The sequence below is a fragment of the Meles meles genome, chromosome 12, assembly GCF_922984935.1.
Source record: "Meles meles chromosome 12, mMelMel3.1 paternal haplotype, whole genome shotgun sequence".
Classification (NCBI taxonomy): Eukaryota; Metazoa; Chordata; class Mammalia; order Carnivora; family Mustelidae; genus Meles; species Meles meles.
This window is the reverse complement of record NC_060077.1, coordinates 2,610,547-2,624,440: the sequence shown is the minus strand read 5'-3', so window position 1 is coordinate 2,624,440 and position 13,894 is coordinate 2,610,547. Positions and strand designations below refer to the sequence as shown.

The 13,894-nt window shown below is 54.1% G+C and overlaps 1 protein-coding gene across 2 annotated transcripts in view; it reads right to left on the bottom strand.

Moving 5' to 3' along the window:
- SSH1 (slingshot protein phosphatase 1) overlaps positions 1-13,894 on the bottom strand; it is a 55,489-nt gene that overhangs the window by 33,663 nt on the left and 7,932 nt on the right. The window lies entirely within an intron of this gene.

The following is a 13,894-nucleotide window of genomic DNA, read 5'->3' as shown; positions in this document are numbered from 1 at the left end:
CTGGGCCGGTGAAATGAAGGACACGACTGGCCACCAGCCCAGGGTGGACTGGGATAGGCACCCAAAGAAAGGAGCCCTGCTGGTGTTCTGAAGAGGGAAGTGGGTCTAACTGGCAGATTCTGGAACCCTTGCTGAAGGAGGGAGTGGTGGGCAGAGACTCCTGGGGAGGCCTTGTCTGGAAGCTTCCCCCAGCTTCCGGAGGATAAATTAATTCTCACAAGAGGATTAAGTGGGGGCCCATACTAGAGTGATTCTGCACCTTGCCCAGGAACACAGTAACACCTTTACAAGTTGGGGCGACACCCAACTCTCTCTGGCCCACGCCCATCTCCCTAAGCTCGGGAGTGCCCCCACGTCCCCCCTGGTCTGGCGTGAGCCTCAGAGCTGTCACCCCGATGTCACCTCGGCCCCTGCCAACTAAGTGCAGGGCGGCCACATCGGCTACGCTAAAGCACATGGCACTGGGAAGTCAGAACACGGTTGGGTAGGCAGGCTTTCTGTCCGGCAGGTGCAGAGGAAGGGGAGAACAGGCATGATTCAGGGAACCAGGACTCCAGGGGGAGAAGACTTGGCAGCGTCAGAGCTCTCCCACCAGCCCTGGGGGCAAGCAGGAGGCCTCAGGGGACCACCGCCATCCCCCCTCCGCCACAGGCTCCTCTGCAACTTGGGGGCAGTCCCTGTGGACAGAATGGGAAGCTGGAGGTGGAGCTCTGTGGGCAGCACCACAGCCATGGCCACGCTGGTAGAGAAGCCACCTTCCAGGCAGGCTTCTCATCAACAGCACTGTCATTTGCTGTCACTTGCTGAGGGCCCACTGTGTGGCAGAGACTGTGGCCGGGTGCGAGGCTACACTGTGGCGTCCAGCTCCCACAGCTCTGAGGGCTGGGCAGCGTTCTTCTCCAAAGGACACGGGAAGAAAGCCGGTCAATGTCCTGCTGCCTCCGGGGACCACCTCATTTTTTAAGCTGGGGGTTCTGGGCTTTAAGAAAATAAAATGCAGTGGGGTCTGGGAGCTCGTATTTCTGGGCTCTACTTTATGTTCTACTCTACATTCGGCATGATACTCACTTACGGCTTCTGTTCATTCATTCAAACGGCCGAACACGTGTGGACAGAGGCGTTCGATGCGAAGCCAAGCCTGGCCACATGTTGGTAAAGACAATAACCCTCTCTAAGGAACGGGCCTCTGTTCGGGTGGATCGGCCGTGTGCTGTGCCACTCAGCAGCACAGTTCCTTGGAAAACGGAAACGTAAGGTGTAAAACACCACACGCCGGAGTACTACGCTCCCACCCAATTCCCAGCACCAGCTATACATCCCAAGAACGTGCAGAACTTCTAGAACACGGTCCTGGCCAGGTCCAGCCTCGGCTGATTCTAGCTCGAAACGTCTGCGGGAAGTCCAGGCATCTGCGTTTTAAGAAAGTGCTCCTGCTGCAGAGTGAGAATCCCTGAACCCCACAGTGACAGAAGACAGAGAAAACGGGCGCCCGTGCGGCTTTCACACAGTAGGTGCGCGGTCAGTGTTTCCCGCTGGTGAGAAATAACCACGGAAATTGCATGGCCCTCTCGGAGGGAGAGCAGACATGATTCGGTGCGATGAGGGGAGGTCACGCCAGGTCAAATACCAGAAGGACACCCTCCTTGGAAGCCGCCAGACAGGCTAGCAGGAAAATGCACCTGCCCTTCTTCTACCAAACACCTTCAGTCACAGGGTCCCGGCCTTTGAAAGGCAGCCCCGCGGGACGCTATGAAACAACAGTAACAAAACAGACACGTCGGCCCTGGGATGGGCTCCGCTGTGGGCAAAGCATTCTGGCTAACGCCAGGTACCTGATCTTCACCACACTCAGAAAGTTACTTTTAGTATTTCGGATGCTACATCTCACACAAAAATCAGAGACTCCGAGCCACAAGCGTAGGCTCTGAGAAGAATCAATGGATGGGACTGACTGAAATGAACCGAACTACTTCTACAAGGACATCAACCCTCGGGTCCCTCAGGTCTGCTACCAGGATGGCTGAGGGAACTGTGGTCATCCAGCAGGCGTGATGACAAATTCTAGGGGGAAAAAAAAAGGAACAAATGTAAAGTTGGTCACCACAGAAAAGGCAAGTGAATGTTCCCAAGAGGAATTTCTGTTTATTCCGAACAAAGGTTTGCCGTGCCCGGTCAGGGCTGAGTCCTGGGAATGCAGAAATCAAGCAGACCCGGCTTCCGCCTTGGGGCGACATCACACTCCAGGGGCGGGACAGACGCAGGACGGTGAGTGCAAGGTGATGCAACAGATTCCATACATGCTGCCCACGTGCATATCCATGGGAGGGGCCCCCAGCACAGCTGGGGGGGGGCAGTCCAAGGAGATCTCCCTGGAAGAAACGACACCAAGCTGGGCCTCAGAGGCAGTGAACACAGAAGAGGGGAGCGGGAAGCAGGAGAGTGAGAGGATCACGTCAGACATACTCCAGAGCAAACCAAGGAAGACCCTGATCTCTGCTGTGAAAAGCCCCACTGGGAATTCATTACTGTCTGTTCTGGTTTACGAGTCAGTTCCTTATGAGTCTGATCAGCCTAAGTCGGTTTCTCACAAGTTTGATCATCCCTGGTGTGCTAATAAAGTCCAGTTTCAGAACGGGCAAAGTTAAGAACCAAACCTTGGGTTTTGGAGCCATCAACCTGTCAAAGTAGGTTCTCAGCACCCGGAAGCTCGGTACAGCAATGATAGTCAGAGTGTCGTTTTACATGTGTTGATGAGACCTTTTGCCTGAATGGTGCCGCACAGTTTTCAGAGAGCTCGGCCCCTCTGGTTTCTTCACTTAATTCTTCCAATTTCATGCTTCTGAGGAAGGGGTCAAGACAGAGAAGAGGAAAGTCTCGTCTGCGTCCACGCGTCCACGAAGCGGCAGGGCTGCGCTGAGCAGCTCCATGCTGGGCGCCTGCCTGGGTCGGAGGGCACAATGGCTGGCCTGCCTGCCTGCCCTGGGGCCCTGGAAGCAGCGGGCAAAGCCGGACAGCTACAGACGGTGGTCTGAACGGATTCAAACCCCATCCCCGGCGAAGTGAAGTCTGAGAGCACGGAATGATCGGAGACTCACTGTGTGCTCTCCCTCAGGCCCTTCCCTCCCTCTGAAGGCCTGGTCAAGAGCCTCCAAGACCCCAGTGTGTGCCAAGGCCCTGCTCTGTCTCGCTTCGTGCTTCACAGTGCAGCTTGCCGGGGCCTCATCCCGCAGGCCATCGTTCGGAGCAGGAGAAAACCAGCAGCTCACCTGCCCCGTCTCCCCACCAGAGCTCCCCGGCTGCTCCCCTACATGCGGAATGCTGAGGACAGGGAAATGCCAGCTCGACAGGGCCTTCTACTTAGGGAACAGGGGTCACAGGCAAGAAATGCTGGCAGGGCTCAGTACAAATGCCTCTGCTGCCGGGGCATGTATTGTTTGGCTTGAAAGCGTAGGCTTTTCTCAGAGAGAAGGAATGTCCAGAAGTATTTCAGACAGTAAGAGATATTCTCTGAAGCCAGCTACACAGCTCTCCTTCATACCAACGGGTAGCAGTGAGCGGCTCCTACCAGGACTATGCCAGCAAGTTTGCAGCAGCAGGATTTCCCCCACCCCGTAGAAGACAGCAAATGATGTGCCCGGAGTTGGCTCTCCAAACCTTCAGACGGGTCCCTTCGTGGCCTGCCTCCCATGAGAGCCCTCAGGTCCCCCACCTGTGGAAGCTCGAGCCACTGCTATCTTCCTCTGCCCATCCGAGATACCAGGATCTAAGCGCCCTGAGGAGGGCAGAAGACACAAAGGCCGCCTTGTGTTGGGAATGCAGCGGCAGCAAAGACAACGTAGCCAGCCAGAAATAACAGACACACGGAGGAAATGTTTCTGAAACAAGGCAAAAATTCCAAGGACAGATGATCTCAACCACCCCAGGTCCTTTGCCCTTTCTCTTTGGTATGCGGCCCCGTCCCACATTCGCTGGCCGCTGTGTCCTAATCTTTCCCAAGGTCCCTTCCTCCCCAGTTGGTCAGTCACCACTCCAGTTCTGGCCTCCCTCATCCCCGCGAGCCACGCCACATTCCCCAGGGCCTGCTGTGCGCCTGGCCCTACGCTGAGGACTGCAAGCGTTCCTGCAGGAGAGCAGACATGCTGTCCATCTGCGGCGTCCCCGGGGGGAGCAAGTAGCCCCGGGCGCCTCCCGAACACGGACAGGGTGGTGAGTCCGATTGATCCACTGAACTGGCCGTTTTATTAATTCTAGTTAAATTCAAGTTCAGTGAGGCACATGTGGCCGGCAGCTACGGTGGAGGGCAGCTCGGCCTCCTGCGCTCTCTGTCTAAGGAGAACAAGGGCAGGGACTTCTGGCCTCCCACCCACCGCACAGTTCCTCACCACAGCTCTTGCTACGCCTTTGAGCTCTAGAACTTTCAACGATGTCGCATTATTGGTACAGTCCAGCCCGCTTCTGCCAGCTTTCTGTGGTAGCTACAATTAGCCATGTTGCTGACCTCAATTTCATTCATCTGACACTCTCTGACCTCAAGGAGCTCCTAAAACAATCAGAAAAAGTGATCTATAATAAAAACCTTCCTCATATGACCTTGTACACGGTTCCTCCTGTGCTCCACACAGTCTCTGCTTTCTCTCTGTGCGGTCGTACTCATCGTCTCTTCCACCCTCGGTTGGAAGGCCTCGGTTCATGGCCTTTTCTTTCTCTCCTGTCTGCCCCCCGACCTCATGCCCACCTGCCAGCACTGACACCTTCTCCGGGAAGTCCTCCCTGGCTGCCCCAGCGGCCAGCCGTGGCTCTTCCCTTTCAATATCTCATAGCAGCTCCCTCTGCTTGCAGGTAACAAAGCTGAGCCTTAGAGGTTAAGTCACCTCTCCAAGGTCAGATACTTAGGAAATGATAGGAACCTAAGGCCCCTGGTCCCCAAACTGTGTTCCCAGACATACTTACTAAAACGCACAGTGAAGTTATCCTCACGCCAGTGTATCTGAACTTCACCGTCAGACTTGAGGGCCAGACACACGTCATTTTCTGAGGCGCCGACCTTGCCTAGCATACAGGAGGCTCTAAGTAAATATTCAGCAACACACTCACTGAGCTGGCCTCCTCTTCATTTCAAAGCAGTGCATGACTAAGTCACCTTGGGCATCTCCAAGCAGCTGAACATGCGGTGTTCGCCACCAGCGGGATGTACCAGACACCCAAGACTTGCCACACAAAGGCTCCAAGCGGCCATACAGTCACCTGGTAATCAGGCCTTCTTGGCAACCAAGGGCCTCGGACAACACAACTAAGTTTTCCACATCACCTCGAATGTCTCGAAGGCCAGGCCTATGACTTCTCCTTCTCTGGATCTCCGAGGGCCCAAAGGCAGTGTGCACTCAGTGAATGTCATGCTAATAATGGCCATCTTTGTTGAGTGCCATGTTAAGCCATTTACACACATTAACTAACCTAATCCCCAGTGTCTGTCTTTGAGGGAAACTGAAGCTCCGAGAGGCTGAGCTGCTGGCCTGTGTCCACAGGGCCAAGAAGTGGAACAGCCAGGATGGGAAACCAGGAGGAGGACTGACATCCTGGCTCTCCCGCTGAACGGACGCCTCGGGGAAACAGCATCAGAAATGCTGACTTCTCTTCTCCAACAATTCAGGCCCAAGACCATTTGGCGGATCGACCCAGGCAGGCATCTCGGGAGGGATGTGGTGAGCAGGGCTGGAAGGCATCTGTGCAGAGGAGAGGTGGCTGCAGAGATGGGTGACAGTCAGGGAGACCGTTCAAACGAGCAAGTGTTCTAGGGACAATCTGGAACCAGGTTTCTCATGGTCCGGAAAGGGAGTCACAAAGATGAAGAGAGAGAAAACTAGAATGAACTCTGAGATGTTGGATCAGAGAGGAAGGTCTGAACTCAGGGTTCCCAAAATTACTTAAGTAGAGAACCAGAGATGCAGGGGGGTGTGTGTGTGTGTGTGTGTGTGTGTGTGTGTGTGTGCGCACGCGCGCACGCGCGCACGTGCGCATACATATACAAATTCCCTATTTCTGCCCCAAGAGGGCCTGAGAAGGGCGACACCCCCAGAGTGATAAGCACACCTTGTAAATTCCATTCTCCAGTAAACGGAAGCAGGGCTCCTCGGACAAACAACTGGCTCCAGATATGGGGCAAAGAGAGGACAAGACGAGGCCTGGAACATCGGGTATCAGAGACCGTGCAGTGCTGAAGGATGGCAGGGACAGGACCTCAAGGGTCATGGAAGCCAGCTTGAACATGACCCCAGTGGCCAAGCAGGGACTCTGAAGTCAATAATACAACCACTGGATTAGAAACCGTGGGATAGAACAGACAAACCTGAGTCTGTACAGATATAGACAAGTTGAAAATGGATGGGATTAACATAATTTCCAAGTATCACCCCCAAGAAATACTTCTTAAGGATAAAGGGGGAAAGAAAAATCATATAGTAAAGGTGCCCAAAGTGAACATCACCAGGAATGGGACAAAACAAAATTGTGTGCCCCCCTGGAGGGGCGGGAGGCAAAGTGCACAGCATTGCTCCTCGGCTATTCCTGCCAAAGAGACTCCATCCAAATCTAATTTCCGGGGAATACCATGCCAACCTAGATTCAGGGACAGTCTACAAAACGACAGGCCTGTCCCCTGCAAAAGGGTCCTATTCATAAGATTGTCCAAGGGAGAGGGAGGACATGGGCTGGAATGACAGAGACTCAGGCAGGATGCCTACAAGCCACATATAATCCTGAACCAGACCCTTCTATCACAGAAGAGGTTACCAAGCCGCAGGCAGACCCTGATGGGGCTCTGTGGGCGGTAATGTGTCAGGGTCAAGGAGAAGGCCGTTGCCTATATGCAAAAGGTAATGGACACCAGGCCGGCAACTTTATTCTCAAATGTTTCAGAAAAAGTTCTTTGTGTAGAACTTTCCTGTAAGTTTTATACTGTTTCAAAATCTAAAAAGCTATTTGGAAAATTTCCACTTAATTGGGCTTTGGGAAAGCACTGCTTGTAATTTTCCTTTATTGGCAGGTGATAAAAGCTTTTAAGACTATGGGTCTAGCCACCGGCATACTTCACGGCCTTCCTCTTCCATCTTTTGGAGACTTTCATACCCTCATTGATGGAGACCTCGACCTGCCTTCAGACCCTGTTCCCTCTCCGTGTTTTCTGGGACAGAGGCCACAAAGGATGATGGGAAACTCCACTCTCCCGCTTCCTCCTGGTCTCTGTGTGTCCAGAGTTTGGGGGCCTCGGGTACCCACAGCTCTGATCTGTCGAAAACCTAACTGGAGCATTTTCTGACTTGTGACCACACTTCTGAAACAGCGGGAGGCCAGCCTGCCCGTGCGAGCCTCCTATTGTGAAGGGCACATGTAGTCAGGACGTTACAGGCCCGCAGGATGTGACTCAGCATCCTGTTTGCAACGTTTGGGGAGCCCAGCAGCTTTGGCACCAAGTCCTGCTGCTGACCTCACCTCTCCAGACCACAAACACCCAGGTTAATTGGTGGGACGGGCCCATAACATCAGCTCCCTCTGTGGGCCTCAGGGCTAAACCTAAGACAACCTGCTTATCTGCCCACCACACTGGGCTGTCTTAGGAACACCCACAGGTGTCCATCAGGAAGGGTTCTTCAGAGGAGTGAACTAACCTGGTGGCATTTTCAGGAATATCATGAATCAAGCAACTGATCTTGTTTCTCTCTTTGCTTTGACCACTAGGAAGCTCGAAGTCAGATCTGTAGCCACGCTCTGGTAACCGTACCAATGTTATACCATGCATTCCACGTACAAATCTTCTCCTGGCTTCATCTTATTTTCTCCTATTTTCCCTTGCCCCGCTTTTCTCGTTAATTTTCTCTGAATTTTGTAAGATGTTTCAAATCCCTTTTGGACAAAGCTGTGGTGGACACAGCATACCCGCACTGCCTGTGGTAGGGAAGGACTCTTTCTTTATTTAACAAAGAACCCCAGCATTCAGCACAGAGCCCAGTATATACACACTAAATATATACTGGCTGAATTGTTAAATAACACAAATAACTTAAAAACTGCCTCCTCTTCTAGGCTGCCTCCCAGGAGACAGTTCTCCCTCCCACCTGACATGGTAGGGTCAGCACAGGGGTGCCCAGGGCCCAGAGAGCAGGCCCTTTAGGGAGCCCTCTTGCTGCATGGTTCTGTGGCCTCAACCCCAGACTAAAGAAGCCATTCCCAGACCTCCACCTGCTACCAACCAGGCACAGAGCAGGCGGGCCCGGACATGTGGGAAATGACAAATGATACCTAGAAGGGGCAGCCACCCGGCTCTCTCCAAACCACGTCCCTCCCTTGTGGGAATTTCGCCTGGGCCCAGATTTGGGGAAACACACCTTGAGAACTCTTGCCAAGCCACGTGCCGAGATCTGACTGGGAGTTATATCCGCCGGGGCAGGGCAGCCCCTAGCAGCGAGAGCATCAGACCTTTCCTAACAGCGAACAGCAACCGTTTTCTTTTAAACAAAGTCTTTTAAAAATAACTCTGAAAGTAGCCAGTAAGAAAAAAATCTGTAAAAATAAAGGTCCACAAGACATGCTGGTTCCCAAAAAAAGGTCTGGTACAAGGTTCAATAGAACTTGGGAGGGAAATAGGTCACGCGTTGGCAGTCTCTCCTCTCGGATTCCATTGGGTTGACCTTTTGGTCTTTTGCAGTGAAACTGGGAATCTGTGGAGGGGAAGGAGTTCGGGAAGGGCAGCTGGAGGGGCTGGCAGGCACTACCATCAATGAAAGTAACAGCTGAAAAAAACCCAACCAAATAAACAGCTACAATGTGTCCAGCAGTATCCACAAGGACACTATGCCCAGGCAGTGAAAGGCTCTCCCTAAGGCTCCCAAGGGCCCCAAGACAGAGAAGGACTTTTTGGGGAGGGCAGATGGATGGTCATAGTCACGCAGGCAGCAGGGGGCAGGGACTATACCCGGACCTCGAGGCCAGGCACAGGCCTGCCTGCTTGACCTCCGTAATTTACAGGGCAGCCTGCCAACTCCGAACTCTGGGAGGCAGCTGGGCGGGCCAGCTGGCTTCCCCATTGGCACGCCACCTCCCCTTTGTCACAGTACTGACCCCGCCCCAGAGTGGGACTCGAGATGCCCCCCAACCCCAGCCCAATCACTCGCAGGCCTTGAAAATGGCTCGTCTGGACTCTGATTAATCCCATTTTGATTAAACCTGTTTTCTTACTGCAGCCTTCCTCGAAGCAAAACAACTTGTTTTGGACGTTCTCCTAGTCTTGGGAATTTTCTAATAAGTGCTCCAAATCCTGAGCTCTGACCACAGGACAAGGTACGCCAAAGGCGAGTCCCTTGAAGCCCGCTCCTGAGAGCAAAGTGTGGCTGGCCCAGGGCTCCGCTGAGGAGTACAAGCAAAGGGTCCGCTTCGTCTCAGATGCCACGCTAGTGTCCTCCAAGTCAGGGTCAGACCATAACCCTGACTTGGCTAGGATCCCCACAAATATATGAACTTGACCTCCATCCTGGAATGAAGGGGAAAGTCTGGGCAGTCTGTTACAAATCTACAGGGAACTATGACAAGTACACGACCAGTACATGACACAGGCCAAGATGGATGGGTCTGAGGACTCTCCATCTCCATCTGGGGGCCCGCAATCTAATCTCGTCTCTTCACTTTACAAAGGAGTAGGTGGAGGCCCAGAGATGTTTAGTGACCTGCCTAAGGCTGCAGAGCAGACATCACCTCTCAGGACAGAACCTAGCTTTGCTGATTCCCTCTCACAGCTTTGTTCCCCTCACCGCCAGCGCCAGCGTGATCGCTGGTACCACCCGAGCATGGACTCTGACACCGTATGACTCCCCTGGTGCACCCATGCCCGGGAAGAAGGAGACTGGAGCCCTGTGGCATTCTTTTGAAGTCTAAGTACTGGTATTTCAAAAGCTCAATGAAACCTACTAGACTCTAGCAAAATTCATTTCAAGTTAAACTTAATAAGAAGTTTAATTAAGTTCCTACAGAATCATATGAACTCTTTTCCTCTGTCCTCATTTGTCCCCACTGTAGATGGAGTTTTTCTAATGAAGAATTTAACCTGCCCTGAAGCCAAATTCTGATTTGAAAATCAAATGTCCCAATACACCAGGGAGAGCACCCGAGTTAAACTGCAGAACGTGTACCCCAAGGTGGAAAAGTGGGGGTCGGTGGGGGAGCTAGTGCCTAGAAAGCCCAGGGGATGGGGACAGGAACACAAAACTGCGTCCCTCTCCTGTGAGGGACCAGATGGGGCAGAAAGGAGGGGCCACGGGTTTCCGAGTATAGGGACCTGCATTCAAATCCTGGCCCTGGCGTCCCACCAGTCGTTTCGAACTGCAGCTTCCTAAGCTGGGGCTGGCAGCCACCTTGAGGCTTACGGTGATGACATAACCTATGGGGCAAGGTTCCAAACCCAGCGCTGCGCCTGCAGGAAACAGGAAGTGGTACTGTCACTCCCCAGGGGCTCTGCCCAGTGACTGCCCCGGGACCGCCTGAGAAGGGGGGCGTGTCACAATTCTCGCTCTCAGTGGGGCTGGGGGACACGGGGTGGGGGGCTTCCCACGACTTACTCAAGCACACAGTTCACAGCGGGGCCGCTAGGCTCCAAGCAGGAAGAGTGGCTGCAAAGATGGCAGTTCTTCCGGGTGGACTCCTTCCTCTCGGCCTCCTGGTGAGAGCTCCGAACCACTGGCAGGAGGGCTGGTTGAGATGGCTCTTGAATTTGGGGGGCGAGGGTAGGTTTTGAAGGCAGAGAGACACGGAGCCTGAGGGTCTTGCCTCTGTCACTTCATACCACATGAAATCAGGCCAGCTAAGGCCCATTCTTCCAGTTCACAGGATGGGAATCAAAACGGCGCCTTCCTTACAGGAGGTCTGCATATGTTAGAGGAAATAACTCTCACCTGGCGACTCACAGAGTGGAGCGCGTTTGGAGGTTCCCTTCCAGAGCCTCTTGTCCCTGCTTCACTTTTTCTCCCTAGTACTTACTGACACGCTATTCATATTCTAGTTTATCTTCCTTACTGCCTGGTCTCCCCCAACAGAATGTCAGCCCTGAGGCCGGGGATCTGTCTCGTCCGCTGCTCGATGCCCAGCTCCTGGCAACAGGGGTTGGCACAGAGTAGATGCCAGGAAATATACGTTGGGTGAGTGGCACCTAAGCAGAAAGGTCAGGACAGAGGGGTGCCGTGAATGCTCTAAGAGTGGCTACGGGGGAAATGGCAGGAAGGCTATCTGTCCTCAGCATCCGGTAGGTCATCCAAGAGCACCGCGAGTTCCTCTATGGGAGGAAGTCACCGTGTGACATCTCAGTGGCCCATTCAATGTGTGCCAGGCGCTGGGAGGGCTGAGGCCAGGGAGGCCCTGTCCTGCCACTCAAAGCCCCACGCTCAGGAGGGCCTCAAGGATTAGCTCTGCTATTACCATCTCCAGATTCTGAACTGTTCTTTACCAAAGGCCCCCACCATCTTCCTACTGCTCCGGGCTCCGCAAATTAGGCAGCCGGCTCTGCTAGCGGGGCGGGTGGAGGGGGGAACCTTTACGTACCTAAGTGCATATACAGCAAAGCTGGTCCCAAGGAAATACGAGAAAAGCACGTGGAGAAAGGAAAAGGAAGAGCCAGGAAACACTACAGAAGCTGACCCCGAAAGAGGTACAGGCAAAGGGCGTCTGTTCAGAGTTTACGATAGTGAAAAGGCTCGCGAAGTTATGATATTTAACTCTGCCAACGACCCCACAAGCTGTGTAAGGTCTGGCCCACTGCCCGGTGAGGCGACAAATGATGGAGGGGGGGAGCCAAACCCAGGCTGTCCCCTAAAGCCAAAGCTCACGGAGGGAGATGCAGAAGCCCACACAGGACAAGGCATTCAAAGTCGGGGTGAATCCAAGAGATGCCAAGCCCGAAAGTGAGAACAAGCGTGTGGGCGCCTACCAGAAAGAACGTGCCACTCACTGGTGTGAGGGTCAAGGCCTGCGGGCTTGCTGGTGCTCCTGACGACCCTCTCTCTCAGTCGCCATCACCTTTATGTAATGTAAGCACAGGCTGAGACCAGTGGGCGGAATTCGGAGAAGGCCCAAGATCCCAGCCCCTGTCACAGGCACCCTGGGTGAGCCTCTATCCTGACGGGATTGGGCAGTTGTCCCCTTCAGGTGACACTGTATAGTGAAGGTGATGGTGATGGGATGGTCACTCCTGCGACAGCATTCCGTTACAAGAGTCCGTGGCAACAGAGCCTCTGGCTGGCCTTGAAGAAGCAAGCCACCAGGACCTCCACAGCTGCAGGAAAAGGAATTGTGCCAAGAACCACGTAAGCTTGGACGAGGACCTGAAGCTCTGGTGCGACCCCAGCCCTGGCCAACGCCTTGACTACAGCCACGTGAGACCCCAAGTGGAGGACCCAGCTGGACCGTGTCCAGATTCCCAAGCCTGACGACTGTGAGGCCATCACCGGGAACTGTTTTGGACTGTCAGGTTTAGGCTAACTTGTTCCACAGCAACTGCTAATGGATACAGTGACCTGCTGCAGAACTGGGATGCAGGGGATGCCTGACGTCCCTTGGAAGGACTTCACCAGACAGACCATCCACAGGGACAAGAAAGTCCAGCCTAAGAAACCACTGAGAAAGGCGAATAGGAACTCCCACAGCAGACAGGCATAAAAGACAGGTGCTGAAAGGCGATGGGGAAGCGAGGACATGGGGAGCTGCTGTGGGGGACGGAGGGAAGGTACAACCACACTCCAGGACAGTGGGGGCCTCTGGGGAACTCCAGGTCAAGATCCGAAGGGGAAGGGAACATGGATGGAGAGGAGAGGTGCAGGGAGGTCACCGTTCAGCATGGACACCACATAAAACAGAAGACAAAGTCCTGAGGCCTTGGCCCCATGTTTATTTGGGGGAGGCACGAAAAAAAATTAAAACAACTCTAATGAGCATTTTCATACACTTGACTTGGGAACTCTGGATGGAAACAACAATAAAAAACATTCACTCCCGAGTCACCCTCTGGAAACCATAGCCAGATTCTCTCCCCGGGGCCCTGCTGGCACACAGACGCATCCATCTCGTGCCAGACCGAGGCAGCTCCCAGGATGGCAAGGGAGCCGGGAGCCGCTGCCAGCAGAGTCGTCTGCTCACCGATTCCCACAGGCTGGGCGGCACAGCTTCCAGAAGGGGACTGCGGGAGGCCGGCGGCCGTCTGTCCGTGCGGGGGGCAGTGGGGAGAATGTGGAGAACCAGACCTCCTTCGCTCTACATCAGTCGGCTTTGCTCTGGGCATGAGGTGATCAGCTCCTGCGAGGTCCCCAGGAAGGCCTTCCGAGAAACTGTCTGAATCACAACGCTGACCCTGCGGAGTGTGCCCGAAGCTGTCTGCATCCCACAGGGCTGCAGCTGGGAAAAGGACGGGGCTGCTCCAGGTCAGAATGTCCCTGGTGGCGGCCCTCCCAGGGGCGCAGCGTGACAGAGTGGACACGGCACCCGCAGGAAGTCCAGCTAAGTCTGGGCTGTGAACTGACACGAACGCGAACATCTCACGAGGACCAAACGTCACGATGGCTCTCTCAGCCCGTCATGAGCTGGGCTCCATGCAGGAGCCCCGACTCAGCCCCTCCAAGACCCTGGAAGGTCCGAGTTGTATGTGTTTGACAGATGGAACAAAAGAGACCCATGGAAGTGTAGTAAGGCACAGAGGCAAAGGAGCTCAGTGGCTCGGGTAGGAGCCAGACTGTGAACGTACGCCTGCCTGTGTCCAAACCCCTGCTGTCTCCTCCGCACCTCGCTCTTTCTCATCCAGGGACACAGTGCACTGCAGGGCCAGGACAAAGCTAACAACACACTGCAGCAGCTGAAATGTCATGCC